Below are 19,161 nucleotides of genomic sequence, written 5' to 3'. Positions count from 1 at the left end.
CTTGTAGACAGATCCCCATGGGTCATCCTGATGCTCGCCGACATATCTCCTCCAATCCTCCTCTTTCGCCTTAAGCATCATCCTCTCGAATTCCTTTCGGGTGATCCTGAAATACGAGGCAAGGGCATTGGCACTGTCACTATGAGTGCGGCACGCATGCTGGAGCCTTCGCCGGGCTCTCCTGAGCGCACGGCGTGCGTCCGTGAGGGCGGCATTCCACCAGCCCACACGGCGTCTAGCTCGCGGTTGTCGACGCCCAAACAAAGTGTCGCTCTCCTGATGAACCAGGGAGCGAAGTGCGGCCACCTGTGCATCCGATGACAAAAGCGAAAATCCTCAAGGGGGATATCCATCGATGCAGTCCTCAACTCATCACAGAAACGCCGCCAGTCAGCATTCTGGAGTTACCACGAGGGCACAGGAGCAAAGCTCTCTACAGTGCTGCTCGGATCAAGCGTCACCACAACAGTGATGATGTTGTGGTCGCTTAAATCCCACTCGCTTACACTCCAGTCATACGCGGCCCACGTAGACGCTGAATCACTGACGATAGTCACGTCAATATCACTTCTAGCCCTGCGATTATCGAACGTGTACACTCTGCTGCGGACATTAAGCACGCCGGCTCGACTGCCCTGAACCCAGTCAGCTAGCAGTTCACCCCGCTGCCTGTTCAAGTAGCCCCGAGAGCGCTCCGGTAGCTTACTGCGTTCGCATCAAGGCCATAGATGACAGACGTGCGGCTGGCTAGCAGCAGCACCGCATCCATGTACAGCAGGTACGGCTCCAGCTCTGCGTTGAATTGACAGTACACGGAGGTGAGAAAAATCGAGCCGATCTTTCCTGACACACTCACGCATACGCCAAACTCTGTGATGAGTGACGAGACAGGCATGCAGACGACCTCCAGGTCGTCTACGACAATTGCAGCTTTATTGCGACGGTCGGAGAAAACTCGCATGCCTGTCGGCAATCCGGTGATCCTTCCTCCACGGTCAACGTATGGTTCTTGCAGCAATGCGAACATCGCCCCAGAGTTCCTCATCCGGACCCCTAGGTCGACAACGGCAGCTCTGCTGCGACCGCAGTTAGCCTGAATGATGCTAAACATTGTTAATGTTTAACAGCCACCCTGGCGAGCACACGTCCGTAAATCAGGCAGGTCTCTGAGAGCATATGATGCCCCGCGGGTAAACCCTTAAAGCTACAGTTCCTGCAATGCACAGGATTCCTGCAACCCGAGACACGATGCCCCGATTGTCCGCATCGCTTACAAGTCTGCTCCTTCATCCGACACATGGCTACTTTATGATCAAAACTGAAACATCTAAAGCAGGCATATGTCGGGGTCAGTGGATGCCATCGGAAAGAAAACCACTCCACGTAGATTCTCTCCGGATCCTCCAAGATGTCCAGCACCTTGCGTTCCATTTCCAGGATGATGTTGACCGTGGGTCCATCTTCACTGCTCCAGGGCTTCGAGGCTATCTTGACCGACTTCTCGAACACTGCATTGGAGCAGTGTCCGAAGAAGTGGTTCTTATATAGCCCTTCCATGAATTGCTTCGGCCAGATGCTGCTGTCCACGTTGATCACATTTATCCTGGGCCTGGGTGCTGCGTTATCTTTAACATCGAGACCGACTTCCTTGAACTTCGGGTTCGCAAGAAACCTCCGTATCTCGCCAGCAGATGGCGTGCGAATGACCGCACCGCCACGCATCAGCTCACGCACCTCGTGAACACGAACACCGAGAGCGGGCGCAACCTCCTTTCGGACACGCTCAGCGACTTGCTGGGGCGTCTCCTCCGGGTTGTTGGACGTCACGATCGCTGACCACGTTTCCGCAATTTTGCGGGCCCGAGGAAGAGCGACCGGAGCAGCGATTGCAGTTGCAGTAATAGCAGCGTAGGAAGCGGCTGGGGCAGCACTCGTTTGGGGAGCAGTGGCCTGAGGGCGAGTCCTAACCATGGTCTCCAGTTCCTTCATCCTACCATACATTTCCAGGATTAACTCCTGGAACTTGGCAGCGTTGTCCAGCACGCTGAGCGCAACAGCGCCAGGCACGTTGTCGGCAACAACGGCTCTCCGGAGCACTCTTTCAATGGCCAACATGCGTTGTACCATCGAGTTTGAGCTCGCGGCAGCAGCGGCAGCGGACGTCGACGGCGAATCCAGTGGGGCCGGATTCCGGGCAGCATGGGCAGCAGGGGCGGCGGGGGCAGCGGCGGGGGCAGCAGTGGCGGGGGCAGCAGCTAAAATAGCCTCCATGGCAGGGATGGCAGCGGGGGCAGCAGCGTTGGCAGCGGTGTTGGCAGCGGGGGCAGTGGGGGCAGCGGAAACAGCAGAGGCAACGATGGCTGCAGTGGCAACCAGCGACGCATCGCTCTCATCCGCAGAGCTGTCCACGTGGACTCGCAGCTTTCGCGGTGGCGAGTCCGTTGGCGGCGGCATGGCTGCGGCGTCGCCCGCATGTCGAAGATGGTTCTTCGATCCGCGGCCACGCTTCTTCTTGGAGTTCGACCGCGTCGATATGTATGCAGTGATTTTAAACTGTCCACGAAAGTATGCAACACTTTTTGTTAAAGCGCAAGAGTTCGTCACTTCTGATTGGCTAGCCAATTGGCTAGCCAATCAGAAACGCGTAGCGGTAAAACGCTCACAGACGCACTAACACAAACGCGGCAAAAGATCGCTTATCGCGAAATGCTCGAAATAAGCGACTTTAACGCGCGTTCGACGTATTTTATTGCCGGCAATAAAACTCTTTTTATTTTTTTATTTTTATTTCATTATTTTATCATTTAAACAGGCTTTCTACTACCTAATTGGCAGCTTAACAAGTTGAACATAAAAACGAAATTATTTACAGTACTACAGAAATTTCATAACAATAACAATATTTACAAAAACATCAACAACAAACAATAACAGTTTTTACGTAAAACACATTAAATTTAACTTGATATATTTTTATAGGAACCTCGCGGGGAGGTCCTGTGGATGGCACTTCTTCAGTCTTCTTTTTCTGGCTGTTTTCTTAAGTCTTCTCGCCGAAAATATAGCAGAATTGGAAAAATCACAATATCTTCAGGTCCGATTTGCCACGCCCCTAGTAGGCGTAGATATATAATTTTTGCACCCATCTTTATAGAATCGAATCGAATATATAATCAGCATTCTGGGCTTACAACTTTAAGAGATACAGTTTTATCCGATTTGCCACGTCCCCAATGGGCGGAGATATATCCGCCACAGCTCGTGATCTTGGGTGGTCGACGCGGACCTACATACCAAATTTCTAGCTCTTCAACTAATATAATTTCTGGTATATTGGAAAATGCATTTTCCGATTTGCCACGCCCCTAGTGAGTGGATCGGGGACACACTTTTACACTTCACAAATCGGAGATATACACGAGTATGTGATCCAAATTTCAAGTCTCTAGCTTCAATAGCGCCGAAATAGTCGGCGTTCATACGGACGGACATTGCACCAAACCAATATACTCTTTCACTTTCGTGAATGAGTATAAAATAATTCACTTTCGTGAATGAGTATAAAATAATTTACTTTCGTGAATGAGTATAATATAAGTAATCGAGACTGCTCGACTAGGAGATACCCTGAACTCTCAAAGCTGATATTCTACTCATTCTGCACTTCTTTTATGCATACATGCATACACATGCTTCCACACACACGTATAATCACGCACTCTGTTGACTGCGCAGTTAGCAGCGAATGCGCGTGAGCCGCGCTGCAGTGTGGACATTGTTATGAGAATTTATTTGTTGAATAATTTCATTTGTAGACATACAATCTTAATGAAACTTTCAGAGCGTAATCATATGGTAATAATGTGTGTACATTCCGAAGCACAAGTCTCTAGTACTTGAAATATATTCTTGATTAGCACGACGAGCTGAGTCGATATAGCCCTGTCCGTATGAGTGCGTCGATCTCAGAAGTTATGAGAGTTAGATAGCTGAAATTTGGCATGCATACTCGTGTGTACCATACGCAGTACGAGTTTGCATTTTTTTTTTTTCGAAAACTCATTCGATAACTTTTTTATCGAGAGTTATCGAAAAATCGATTTTGTTTTTGCAGCCTCATTAGAATACTATTAGACCTGGCGACTACATATATATGATGAATACAAATATTTTGTAATTTATAGATTTTGGATACCACGCCCCCTTCGCAACCAATTTGTAAAAAGCGCATTTCAAGTACTAGAGACTTGTGCTTTGGAATGTACATACATTTGAACATTATGATTACGTTCTAAAAGTTTCATTAAGTTTGTACGTCCAGAAATTAAATTATTCAACAAATAAATTCGTATAATATTGCCCACATTGCGCAGCCCAAGCGCAGTCGCTGCTTACTGCGCCGTCAGCAGAGCGCGTTGTTTGACGTGCGTCTGGATCTAGTCGAGCAGTCTCGACTAGAACCTTCTTACTTGTTTTGTTTTTCTCTTGAGATAAATGTAAGCTTGCGCAGCGTTCGAATTAATAATGGTCAATTTTTATACCCTGAACCCATTTTCAATGGGAAATCAGGGTATAATGGTTTTGTTGAAATGTACAGGCAGATGGAGGCGTGACAGACTCCATAAAGTATATATATTTTTGATCAGGGCGACGATCTGAGTCGATTTAGCTCTGTCCGTCTGTCTGTCCGTCCGTCTGTCCGTATGTATGAACGCGTCGAACTCAGAAAATATTAGACCTAGAGACTTGAAATTTTTTCCTAGGTCCGTGTATATCACGCGCATATCGAGTTTTTCTCTAAATATCGATAACTACTCCCGATATTTTATTATCGATTAAAACCCCTATCTAAAGCTAGTTATTTAATTATATCTTCTACACCTTTAAAGGTAGAGCGCCATATTGAGTGGTCATTAAAGACTTACACCCGAACGTCTCAAAACATCGAATTGAACGCGCTTTTACTGACCGGAACCTCACAGTACTGAACATTTACTGTCTCAGGAAACGAGACTGGCGCAATATTGAGATCAATGAAGAGGATGATGACGAATTGAATGATGCTTAAACAAGACAAAGCATGTTCTTTGTTAATTTACAGAAGACGCCAAATGTTGCAGAGGCTTTTAAAATAACTCATATTGGAACGCACAGAGTTACAATATTAAAAGCAACACACAACAGGGAAATAGTTCAGTGCTTCAGATGCCAAGACTACGGACACACGAAAAATTATTGCCTCAAAAACCCAGTTTGTGGTAAATGCTCAGGTGACCATTTTACTGGCTCCGAGAATTGCCAGCTAAAGTCTAGTGAGACCTCCATATGTGCCAATTGTGGAGACAAGCACATTTCCAGCTTTAAAAGCTGCACAGTCAGAGTCAAGCTAAGCAAAAAGCTAAAGCCTGATGCAAGATTGCCCAAACATGGACTGCCAAACAATAACAATCATGCAGACATTCAGAGTTCTAGAGCGCAGTTTATTTCAAACGCCACTGTTCAGAGAGGCTTTTCTTATGCGGATAACTTCAGGCCCAAAGTAAACCAGCAAAATATTACCAGAACACAAGTGTCTAGGTCGAATGACAATGCTGATGACCGAGAATATGACAGCAAATTTATCCTTTTAGAAAAGGCAATATCTGATCTAAATTCAAGAATGGATCAAATGTTCAAACTTATCCAGGAAACAATGGAAGCAAACAAAGCCTTTCGTGTCCTGGTTCAGAAGCTCATTTTAAAATGATCAATTCAATTTTAACAAGTAAGAAAGCTCTAGTCGAGACTGCTCGACTACGAGATCCCCTGAACCCTTGGAGCAATAGATATTTCAATAATTTTTCGCGACTTTTAGCTTACACAAGAAACACGCACACACACACACAGACAGGCACGTACGCACACACAGGCACACATACACACACACGCATACAGACACACATACACAAACACACACGCATACTCACACAAACGCATACACACACACACATACACACACATACACAAACACATACACACACAAGCACCCACGCATAAACACGCATGGGCTGCAGTGTGCGCTTACTATGAGAACTTAATTGTTTAATAACTTTTTTTATGGACGTACGATCTTCATGAAACTTTCAGATTATGATTATAACATGAATATGCATGTAATTGCCAAAGCACAAGTCTCTAGTATTTGAAATACGCTTTTTACAAAAGTGAGGGTGAGGGGGTGAATTTAAGGGTGGGGGGTAAATGTTAACAAAAACCGAAATTGTATAAATTGCATATAAGCATACATTAAAAATTTGGAGACTCTAGCAATAAAGGTGTAGAAGATATAATTTTATAACTGGTTTTCGATAAGGTTTTTTATCGATAAAAAAAGATCGGGATGAGTTATCGATTTTTAATGATAAACTTGATATGCGCGCTGTAATTACGGACATTTTAAAAGAAATTTGAAGTCTCTAGCTCTTATATCTTCTGAAATCGACGCGTTCATACATACGGACAGACGGACAGACGGACGGACGGACAGACGGACAGACGGACAGACGGACAGACGGACAGACAGACGGACAGGGCCAAATCAACTCAGCTCGTCACCCTGATCAAGAATATATATACTTTGTGGGGTCTGCCACGCCTCCTTCTCCCTGTTACATACATTTCAACAAAACCATTATACCCTGATTTCCCATTTTCAATGGGTTCAGGGTATAAAAATCGGATTGTGGAACGTAAGAGGATTGGTTAAAAGCAATAACGAGCTGAGACTTTTCCTTGATGCTAAATCAATTGATGTGATGTTGGTCACGGAGACGCACATGCGCCCAGGCCTTAAAATTTATACACCTGGATACAACCAATACTACGCAAATCACCCCAGTGGTACAGCGAAAGGCGGATCGGCTGTGCTGATAAAATCTAACATTGTTCATGACGCCACTGAACCCATTTCAAATAATAATATTCAATCGGCTAGTTTGAGTTTGATGACAAACATCGGAAGCGTCATAATATCATCAATCTATCTTCCTCCTAACGAACCCTGGAGTGAAAATGACTTTAAGGTACTTCTTCAGTCCCTGGAAAACCGGTTCATTGCAGGAGGAGACTCTAATGCAAAACACCAATAGTGGGGAAATTCGCGGAGTTGTTATCGTGGAAAGCGGCTGCAAGAGGCCATTGCAAGTGGTACGTGGCAAATCCTAGCAACCGGAAAACCAACTTTTTATTCATTCAACACCCTGCTTACTCCCTCTGCACTCGACTTTTTCATATATAATGGGTTCGCTGCTAACAAGATATCTGTCCAGTTGCATCATGAGCTTTCGTCGGATCATTTGCCGGTCGTAGCGACTTTGCATCAATCACCACAGCTTAGACCTATGAGGCAATATATCTTTGCACCTGGAGCTCGCATTAATGAATTTAGGACAAACTTAGAGAGCAGAATTCATCTAAACACTCAAATAGATAGCGAGGCTGACGTAGAAGATGCTATTACACTGTTTATGCGAAACATATCTTTGGCTGCATCATACGCGACCCCAGAATATGTACGTCATACAAGACAGCATCATCAGGATATTCTGCCCCCCAATGCTGCTGCTTTATTGCGAATGAAGAGAAGACTGAGGAAAGAGTATGTGAGAACGGGAGATATACGCGTCCACCAAATTTATAAAAGAATTTCCAATCGCGTACAAAAAGTCCTCGCTAAAATCAAGCAACGCAGTATTGATCAAATGCTGGAAAATGCTGGCCCGGATGCGTCTTTCAACTACTCCCTTTGGAAGCTCACAAGTAGTTTTAAAAAAATTGCAGCACCAAAAGTACCGATTAAGGATACGGCAGGTAGATGGTGTTACTCCAGCCAGCAAAAAGCTGATACATTTGCAGACAGCCTACAACAGAGATTCATGCCGTTCAACTACACCGACGATGCTACGCGAAGAATTGTTGAGCTGCAGCTGGATATACCGTTCCAGATGACTCTGCCAGTACGGCCTGTCACACTGGAAGAGTAATAAATATTATTAAAAATCTGAGGGTTAAAAAATCTCCTGGAGAGGATAAGCTGGATAACAGAACACTGAAGCTCCTACCCAGAAAAGCTCTCCTGTTTATAGTGCTGATCCTAAACAGTATGCTCAGGCTGGGACACTTCCCAAATATCTGGAAGACAGCGCAAATAAAAATGATCCCAAAGCCTGGAAAGAGTCTTAGTGAAATAGATGGGTATAGGCCAATAAGTCTTCTCCCTGCCTTAGGAAAGATGGCCGAAAGAGTAATCCTTGACAGGATCCTGCAACTTGAAGCAGTCAAACAAATAATCCCAAACTGGCAATTTGGATTCAGGAGAGGTCATGGTACTCCGGAGCAGCTTCACCGTGTGGTCAATTTTATCCTGGACGCTTTTGAACACAAGAAGTATGCAGTTGCTGTCTTCATGGACATAAGGCAAGCGTTTGACAGAGTCTGGCATGACGGACTACTATTCAAACTTAGAAGCGTTCTCACTCCACAATTGTACCAGATTGTCAGCAGCTTTCTGCGAGATAGAAGCTTTAGGGTTGATGTTGATGGAATTAAATCGTCAAAAAGACCAATATGTGCAGGCGTGCCTCAAGGTAGCGTTCTCGGCCCTACCTTGTATACTCTGTTCACATCCGATATGCCCTCACATAGCGACATCATAGGAGTCAACCGGAACAATGTACTGATAGCCACGTATGCCGACGATACAGCCGTACTGACAAGTAGTACCTGCATCAATAAAGCTACAGAGTGATTGCAACAGTATGTGAGCAGTTTTGAAGACTGGGCCTGCAAATGGAACATTGGTATTAACGGGAGCAAATGCGCAAACGTTACGTTTACCACAAGGCGTTCAAACTGTGGTCGCATTAGCATGCAGGGCTCAACACTACCGCACAAAAGAAGCCACAAATATCTGGGCGTAGTGTTAGACAGAAGGCTTACATTCAACATGCACACCACGATGGTCAAAAAGTCTGTTTTGTCCAAAAGCGCAAAGCGGCTTCTGAAGCCGGCCAATAAATTGTCACTGTACAATAAAGTCACAATTTATAAAGCGATACTCAGCCCCATATGGAGATATGCGCTTCAAATCTATGGGATTGCGTTAAAAACAAATCTAAATAAAACAAGTAAGAAAGCTCTAGTCGAGACTGCTCGACTACGAGATCCCCTGAACCCTTGGAGCAATAGATATTTCAATAATTTTTCGCGACTTTTAGCTTACACAAGAAACACGCACACACACACACAGACAGGCACGTACGCACACACAGGCACACATACACACACACGCATACAGACACACATACACAAACACACACGCATACTCACACAAACGCATACACACACACACATACACACACATACACAAACACATACACACACAAGCACCCACGCATAAACACGCATGGGCTGCAGTGTGCGCTTACTATGAGAACTTAATTGTTTAATAACTTTTTTTATGGACGTACGATCTTCATGAAACTTTCAGATTATGATTATAACATGAATATGCATGTAATTGCCAAAGCACAAGTCTCTAGTATTTGAAATACGCTTTTTACAAAAGTGAGGGTGAGGGGGTGAATTTAAGGGTGGGGGGTAAATGTTAACAAAAACCGAAATTGTATAAATTGCATATAAGCATACATTAAAAATTTGGAGACTCTAGCAATAAAGGTGTAGAAGATATAATTTTATAACTGGTTTTCGATAAGGTTTTTTATCGATAAAAAAAGATCGGGATGAGTTATCGATTTTTAATGATAAACTTGATATGCGCGCTGTAATTACGGACATTTTAAAAGAAATTTGAAGTCTCTAGCTCTTATATCTTCTGAAATCGACGCGTTCATACATACGGACAGACGGACAGACGGACGGACGGACAGACGGACAGACGGACAGACGGACAGACAGACGGACAGGGCCAAATCAACTCAGCTCGTCACCCTGATCAAGAATATATATACTTTGTGGGGTCTGCCACGCCTCCTTCTCCCTGTTACATACATTTCAACAAAACCATTATACCCTGATTTCCCATTTTCAATGGGTTCAGGGTATAAAAATCGGATTGTGGAACGTAAGAGGATTGGTTAAAAGCAATAACGAGCTGAGACTTTTCCTTGATGCTAAATCAATTGATGTGATGTTGGTCACGGAGACGCACATGCGCCCAGGCCTTAAAATTTATACACCTGGATACAACCAATACTACGCAAATCACCCCAGTGGTACAGCGAAAGGCGGATCGGCTGTGCTGATAAAATCTAACATTGTTCATGACGCCACTGAACCCATTTCAAATAATAATATTCAATCGGCTAGTTTGAGTTTGATGACAAACATCGGAAGCGTCATAATATCATCAATCTATCTTCCTCCTAACGAACCCTGGAGTGAAAATGACTTTAAGGTACTTCTTCAGTCCCTGGAAAACCGGTTCATTGCAGGAGGAGACTCTAATGCAAAACACCAATAGTGGGGAAATTCGCGGAGTTGTTATCGTGGAAAGCGGCTGCAAGAGGCCATTGCAAGTGGTACGTGGCAAATCCTAGCAACCGGAAAACCAACTTTTTATTCATTCAACACCCTGCTTACTCCCTCTGCACTCGACTTTTTCATATATAATGGGTTCGCTGCTAACAAGATATCTGTCCAGTTGCATCATGAGCTTTCGTCGGATCATTTGCCGGTCGTAGCGACTTTGCATCAATCACCACAGCTTAGACCTATGAGGCAATATATCTTTGCACCTGGAGCTCGCATTAATGAATTTAGGACAAACTTAGAGAGCAGAATTCATCTAAACACTCAAATAGATAGCGAGGCTGACGTAGAAGATGCTATTACACTGTTTATGCGAAACATATCTTTGGCTGCATCATACGCGACCCCAGAATATGTACGTCATACAAGACAGCATCATCAGGATATTCTGCCCCCCAATGCTGCTGCTTTATTGCGAATGAAGAGAAGACTGAGGAAAGAGTATGTGAGAACGGGAGATATACGCGTCCACCAAATTTATAAAAGAATTTCCAATCGCGTACAAAAAGTCCTCGCTAAAATCAAGCAACGCAGTATTGATCAAATGCTGGAAAATGCTGGCCCGGATGCGTCTTTCAACTACTCCCTTTGGAAGCTCACAAGTAGTTTTAAAAAAATTGCAGCACCAAAAGTACCGATTAAGGATACGGCAGGTAGATGGTGTTACTCCAGCCAGCAAAAAGCTGATACATTTGCAGACAGCCTACAACAGAGATTCATGCCGTTCAACTACACCGACGATGCTACGCGAAGAATTGTTGAGCTGCAGCTGGATATACCGTTCCAGATGACTCTGCCAGTACGGCCTGTCACACTGGAAGAGTAATAAATATTATTAAAAATCTGAGGGTTAAAAAATCTCCTGGAGAGGATAAGCTGGATAACAGAACACTGAAGCTCCTACCCAGAAAAGCTCTCCTGTTTATAGTGCTGATCCTAAACAGTATGCTCAGGCTGGGACACTTCCCAAATATCTGGAAGACAGCGCAAATAAAAATGATCCCAAAGCCTGGAAAGAGTCTTAGTGAAATAGATGGGTATAGGCCAATAAGTCTTCTCCCTGCCTTAGGAAAGATGGCCGAAAGAGTAATCCTTGACAGGATCCTGCAACTTGAAGCAGTCAAACAAATAATCCCAAACTGGCAATTTGGATTCAGGAGAGGTCATGGTACTCCGGAGCAGCTTCACCGTGTGGTCAATTTTATCCTGGACGCTTTTGAACACAAGAAGTATGCAGTTGCTGTCTTCATGGACATAAGGCAAGCGTTTGACAGAGTCTGGCATGACGGACTACTATTCAAACTTAGAAGCGTTCTCACTCCACAATTGTACCAGATTGTCAGCAGCTTTCTGCGAGATAGAAGCTTTAGGGTTGATGTTGATGGAATTAAATCGTCAAAAAGACCAATATGTGCAGGCGTGCCTCAAGGTAGCGTTCTCGGCCCTACCTTGTATACTCTGTTCACATCCGATATGCCCTCACATAGCGACATCATAGGAGTCAACCGGAACAATGTACTGATAGCCACGTATGCCGACGATACAGCCGTACTGACAAGTAGTACCTGCATCAATAAAGCTACAGAGTGATTGCAACAGTATGTGAGCAGTTTTGAAGACTGGGCCTGCAAATGGAACATTGGTATTAACGGGAGCAAATGCGCAAACGTTACGTTTACCACAAGGCGTTCAAACTGTGGTCGCATTAGCATGCAGGGCTCAACACTACCGCACAAAAGAAGCCACAAATATCTGGGCGTAGTGTTAGACAGAAGGCTTACATTCAACATGCACACCACGATGGTCAAAAAGTCTGTTTTGTCCAAAAGCGCAAAGCGGCTTCTGAAGCCGGCCAATAAATTGTCACTGTACAATAAAGTCACAATTTATAAAGCGATACTCAGCCCCATATGGAGATATGCGCTTCAAATCTATGGGATTGCGTTAAAAACAAATCTAAATAAAACAAGTAAGAAAGCTCTAGTCGAGACTGCTCGACTACGAGATCCCCTGAACCCTTGGAGCAATAGATATTTCAATAATTTTTCGCGACTTTTAGCTTACACAAGAAACACGCACACACACACACAGACAGGCACGTACGCACACACAGGCACACATACACACACACGCATACAGACACACATACACAAACACACACGCATACTCACACAAACGCATACACACACACACATACACACACATACACAAACACATACACACACAAGCACCCACGCATAAACACGCATGGGCTGCAGTGTGCGCTTACTATGAGAACTTAATTGTTTAATAACTTTTTTTATGGACGTACGATCTTCATGAAACTTTCAGATTATGATTATAACATGAATATGCATGTAATTGCCAAAGCACAAGTCTCTAGTATTTGAAATACGCTTTTTACAAAAGTGAGGGTGAGGGGGTGAATTTAAGGGTGGGGGGTAAATGTTAACAAAAACCGAAATTGTATAAATTGCATATAAGCATACATTAAAAATTTGGAGACTCTAGCAATAAAGGTGTAGAAGATATAATTTTATAACTGGTTTTCGATAAGGTTTTTTATCGATAAAAAAAGATCGGGATGAGTTATCGATTTTTAATGATAAACTTGATATGCGCGCTGTAATTACGGACATTTTAAAAGAAATTTGAAGTCTCTAGCTCTTATATCTTCTGAAATCGACGCGTTCATACATACGGACAGACGGACAGACGGACGGACGGACAGACGGACAGACGGACAGACAGACGGACAGGGCCAAATCAACTCAGCTCGTCACCCTGATCAAGAATATATATACTTTGTGGGGTCTGCCACGCCTCCTTCTCCCTGTTACATACATTTCAACAAAACCATTATACCCTGATTTCCCATTTTCAATGGGTTCAGGGTATAATAAGAGTTGCACAAGCAAAAATCCTCCGGCAAATTTGCAATGCTCCCTGGTACATGCGTACCAGGGACATTGAAAAGGATCTCAGGGTCCCCAAAGTTGGAGACGTTATGCAAAAGGTAGCTGCTAGCTACCTTGCAAGACTTGAAGGCCACCCAAACCCTTTGGCGAGAAGACTTAAGAAAACAGCCAGAAAAAGAAGACTGAAGAAGTGCCATCCACAGGACCTCCCCGCGAGGTTCCTATAAAAATATATCAAGTTAAATTTAATGTGATTTACGTAAAAACTGTTATTGCTTGTTGTTGATGGTTTTGTAAATATTGTAAATATTGTAAATATTGTTATTGTTATGAAATTTCTGTAGTGTGTACTGTAAATAATTTTGTTTTTATGTTCAACTTGTTAAGCTGCCAATTAGGTAGTAAAAAGCCTGTTTAAATAATGGCCGCCTAATGGCCGTTAGCCTTCCAATATATGTATGTGCATATGTACATATGTAGGTATTTATATGGATGGATGTGATTATAGAAAATGTTCCATTTCACTTACGTAATCTGAATAAATTCACAAGATGCACATACATATATAGGCTGACTTATGTGTTGAAGTTCTTTTTGCTCCAACAACTTGGGGAAATTAGGGCCCACTTGACAAAAAAGAAAAAACAGCCCAGAGCTAATTTGTGCAACAAACTCGGTGCAATCTAGCCGAGAAATGTAAATCAAAACTTGGCCGAGTTGCTAATTAGATTAAGATTCTGACTGTGCAGGAGGCAAAAACCAAAAACAGTTCGAGTAGCAAAAAGCAGCGCTATGCCGAGGAGGCATGTAACTGCCATAGGACATAGGATGCATTGCTGTTGACAATTTCGGCCAATGCACTATGGGCGATTTTCCGTGAGAGGCGGCATAAACTCCAAACATTTATGGTGAAATATTAAGAACATTTTTTGTATTCCTTAGTTGTTAACACTCCAATTAGATGGAAGGCAGAAGGAGGCGTGGCAGACCCCATAAAGTATATATATTCTTGATTAGGGCGACGGGCTGAGTTGATTTAGCCCTGTCCGTCTGTCTGTCCGTATGTTTGAACGCGTGGATGTTAGAAGATATAAGAGCTAGAGACTTGAAATTTTTTAAAATTATAAGTAATATAATACAAAACAAGTAAGAAAGCTCTAGTCGAGACTACTCGACTACGAGATCCAATGAACCCTTGGAGTAATAGCTATTTCAATAATATTTCGCGTCTTTCAGCTTACACAAGAAACACGCACACACACACACACACACACGCACGCACACACAGGCATACATACACACATACATACACACACATACACACACACATACACACACACACACACACACACACACACACACACATACGCAAACAATTACATACATATACACACACAAGCATAAACACGCATGGGCGGCAGTGAGAGAACTTAATTGCTTTATAACTTTTTTTGTGGACATACGATCTTCATGAAACTTTTAGATTATGATTATAACATGGATATGCATGTATTTGTCAAAGCACAAGTCTCTAGTATTCGAAATACGCTTTTTTCAAAAGTGAGGGTGAGGGGGTGAATATAGGGGTGGGGGATAAATTTTAACAAAAACCGAAATTGTATAAATTGCATATAAGCATACCTTAAAAATTTGGAGACTCTAGCAATAGGTGTAGAAGGTGTAGAAGATATAATTTTATAACTGGTTTTCGATAAGGTTTTTTATCGATAAAAAAGATCGGGATAAGTTATCGATTTTTAATGATAAACTTGATGTGCTCGTTGTAATTACGGACATTTAAAAAAAATTTAGCTCTAGCTCTTATATCTTCTGAAATCGACGCGTTCATACATACGGACAGACGGACAGACAGACGGACAGGGCCAAATCAACTCAGCTCGTCGCCCTGATCAAGAATATATATACTTTGTGGGGTCTGCCACGTCTCCTTCTGCCTGTTACATACATTTCAACAAAACCATTATACCCTGATTTCCCATTGAAAATGGGTTCAGGGTATAAAAATTAGACTTCTAGTTTTATTTTTAGACTTTATGCCGCCAAAACCGACTAATCGCCCATAGTACAATGCTTTTCTGTTGCCGCATGCAAATTTTGACTGGGCGCCAAGAGGCAAGATAGTTCGTTCCGCTGCGAATGGAGCTGGTCGCGAGTTTGTTGCCATTGCAATGTCGGGTTGGCGCTGCTACTGCTGCTGGTGGGGCTGCTGCTGCGCTTAATTATTTACTTGGCCGGCAATCAACAATCTGCATAATTCTGACACACCCATTTAGAGGGGTGTCGACTGAATAAAAAACAGCGATTGCGCATCCAAAAGGTTTATTGCTAACTCTTCTTGGCAAATCACCCTAGTAGGAGCTGGAACTGGAGTTGGAGCCCTACGAACGGCAATCGACTATTTTGCATTCCTTGATATTTGTGGGCGTTCGTTGAGCTGATCTTTGTTCGTGATTTGACAGCGGCCATGCCTCTCGAAAACCAATCTGTTCATGCACATGCATGAACATGGAAATATGATAAGTATGGGAACATACCCTCTACGCACTTAACAGCTAGCATACATAAAATAGATAATTTATGTGCAAGTGTGAACTGTCAGATTAGAATAAATATGACTGACCCTTAGCGACAAGAATATGTAAGAGAAGAACGCTGAGCCTTACAACCTCAGCGATAGGATAAGAATAGCTAATAGACCCACGCGGAGCCTTACAAACTCAGCGATAGACGCACTACATTTAAGGGTTGAAATTATGCATGAGGCTGGGTATATAAACCCAGGCTCAGAAGAATAAAGATCAATACGCAGCTAAATACCATCAAAGTGAAGTGCATTCGTTCAAATCAATGGATGGTAGCTGGCGATGTGACAAATCCCTTTAGTAGTACACATAAAAGAAGCTAGAAAATGCTCGACTACAGAAATACTTTATCGATTGTCTTATAGTTTGTCATAGTTGAGTGATCTTTATTTGTGTTATTAACAGTTTGCATTGATTTTTATCACATTTTTAACCCATTGAAAATGGAGATTCGGCGTATTACGGATTCGCTAAATTTTATGTGGCAGAGTCGATTTGCAATGACTTTCACGTATGATTCAACGCGTCGGCTTTAGAAGCTTAAAGAGTCAGACTTTCCATATTTTAAAGTCTCTATATAGCACGCACAGATCGAGTTTGTTAAAAAAAAAAAAAACAAGTAAGAAAGCTCTAGTCGAGACTACTCGACTACAAGATCCCCTGAACCCTTGGAGTAATAGCTATTTCAATAATATTTCGCGTCTTTCAGCTTACACAAGAAACACACACACACACACATACGCAAACAATTACATACATATACACACACAAGCATAATCACGCATGGGCGGCAGTGAGCGCTTACTATGAGAATTTAATTGTTTAATAACTTTTTTTGTGGACATACGATCTTCATGAAACTTTTAAATTATGATTATAACATGGATATGCATATAATTGCCAAAGCACAAGTCTCTAGTATTTGAAATACGCTTTTTACAAAAGTGATGGTGAGGGGGTGAATTTAAGGGTGATGGGTAAATTTTAACAAAACCCGAAATTGTATAAATTGCATATAAGCATACCTTAAAAATTTGGAGACTCTAGCAATAGGTGTAGAAGGTGTAGAAGATATAATTTTATAACTGGTTTTCGATAAGGTTTTTTATCGATAAAAAAAGATCGGGACGAGTTATCGATTTTTAATGATAAACTTGATATGCGCGCTGTAATTACGGACATTTAAAAAAAAATTTAGCTCTAGCTCTTATATCTTCTGAGACCGACGCACTCATACGGACGGACGGACGGACGGACGGACAGACAGACGGACAGGGCCAAATCAACTCAGCTCGTCGCGCTGATCAAGAATATATATACTTTGTGGGGTCTGCCACGCCTCCTTCTGCCTGTTACATACATTTCAACAAAACCATTATACCCTGATTTTCCATTGAAAATGGGTTCAGGGTATAAAAAAAAAACGAAAACTGCTCCAGTTTTGTTGCTGTGGATTAAAGCTGTATGAAATATCAGATATTAAGTTGTCTCGAACACGTGCATGGAGATTCATACGTATTTAATGCAATTTGATTTTTGTTATGTATACATATTTCGGGCTCCGGCCCTAAATTTGACGAAACAATTGCAAGTATAGCTAAGTGTGAATGAGCTCTTTTCCTATGTGTGTGCACACATACATTCGAGCAAATATATTTCGAATTGCAAAAATACTGAATTATTTTCAGCCACTGCCTTAGCTTTTAGTATATTAATATGTGTGCTCATGTGTTGTTTATAATGTAAGCACGGTTCAGGAGATCTAGTCGATTAGTCTCGATAGCGTTGAAACAATTTCACTGAGGTGGATAGCAGGACGGGCGTGGATTACAACCGATATACTCGTTTCACTTAACATGCGCATACAACTCAATTGCTTAAAAAATTTTCTTGTAGTTGGGATATCTTCATAATATAATAACATTAAATGCGAGCATTGGCTAAAGCTTTTTGCAAATCAGACAGGGTTAAAGCGACTCATCTCGCATTGATCAAGAATATATATAGTTTATTGGGCTTTCCACGCCTACTTCTAAGAATTACATGCATTTTTACAAAGTCATTATACCTTGATTTCCCATTTTCAAGGGATTCAGGGTATAACAAGTAAGTAAGCTCTGGTCGACTGCTCGACTACGAGATCCCCTGAGTCCTTCGAGCAACTGATATTTCAATAATTATTTTCACATGCACACACACACACACTTACACACAGGCATACGCACGCACGCATTAAAAAGCATGGGCTGCAGTGTGGGAAATTAATTGTTTTTTTAACTTTTCTTGAGAATGGATTATCTTCATGAAACTTTCAGATCGTGATTATCACGTGCACAAGTCTCTAGTATTTGAAATACGCCTTTGAATTGAATTGAATTATAACAAAACTCGAAATTCTCAAAAGTACATAGTTTTAAAGATGTTTGATTTAATTAAATAAATAATAGTTAATATATGATAAGGCTTTTAATTGATAAACAAATAACGGGAAGTGATAAACTCGATATCCGCGCTATATTGATAGACATTTAAAAAAAAATTAAGTCTAGCTTTTCCGAGATCGACGCGTTCGACGCGCTCGACGCGGACAGACAGACAGACGGACAGAGATAAATTGACTCAGTTCGTCTCCCTAATCAAGAATATATATACTTTGTGGGGTCTGCCACGCCTCCTTCTGCCAGTTACATACATTTCAGCAAAACCATTATACCCTGATTTCCCATTTTCAATGGGTTCAGTGTATAATAACACACAGGTATTCAGTGGAGAGAGGAGAGATAGCACATAACACTTTCTATAGGCGTTCTCTGTGCTTAAATTTCGATTTCGCTTAGAAAAACGTGCGTAATTTATGGGTAGGACCCAACATTAAGGCTCGGCGGTTGTGATAGTTGTTTTTAAAGAACCCTTTGCCCAAATACGCATGTGTTCGTGGGTGTACAGCTGTATTGCATTGCATTTTAAACAGACCTTTAACTATCGATCCCCTATTAAGCCCAGTCACATGGACCATATGCAAACCAGCAGTAAAATTTAAATATTTTGCATAT

This window comes from Drosophila arizonae, chromosome X (genome assembly GCF_054131065.1).
Source record: "Drosophila arizonae isolate 15081-1271.41 chromosome X, UAZ_ARI_1.0, whole genome shotgun sequence".
NCBI lineage: Eukaryota > Metazoa > Arthropoda > Insecta > Diptera > Drosophilidae > Drosophila > Drosophila arizonae.
This window is presented reverse-complemented; position numbering follows the sequence as displayed.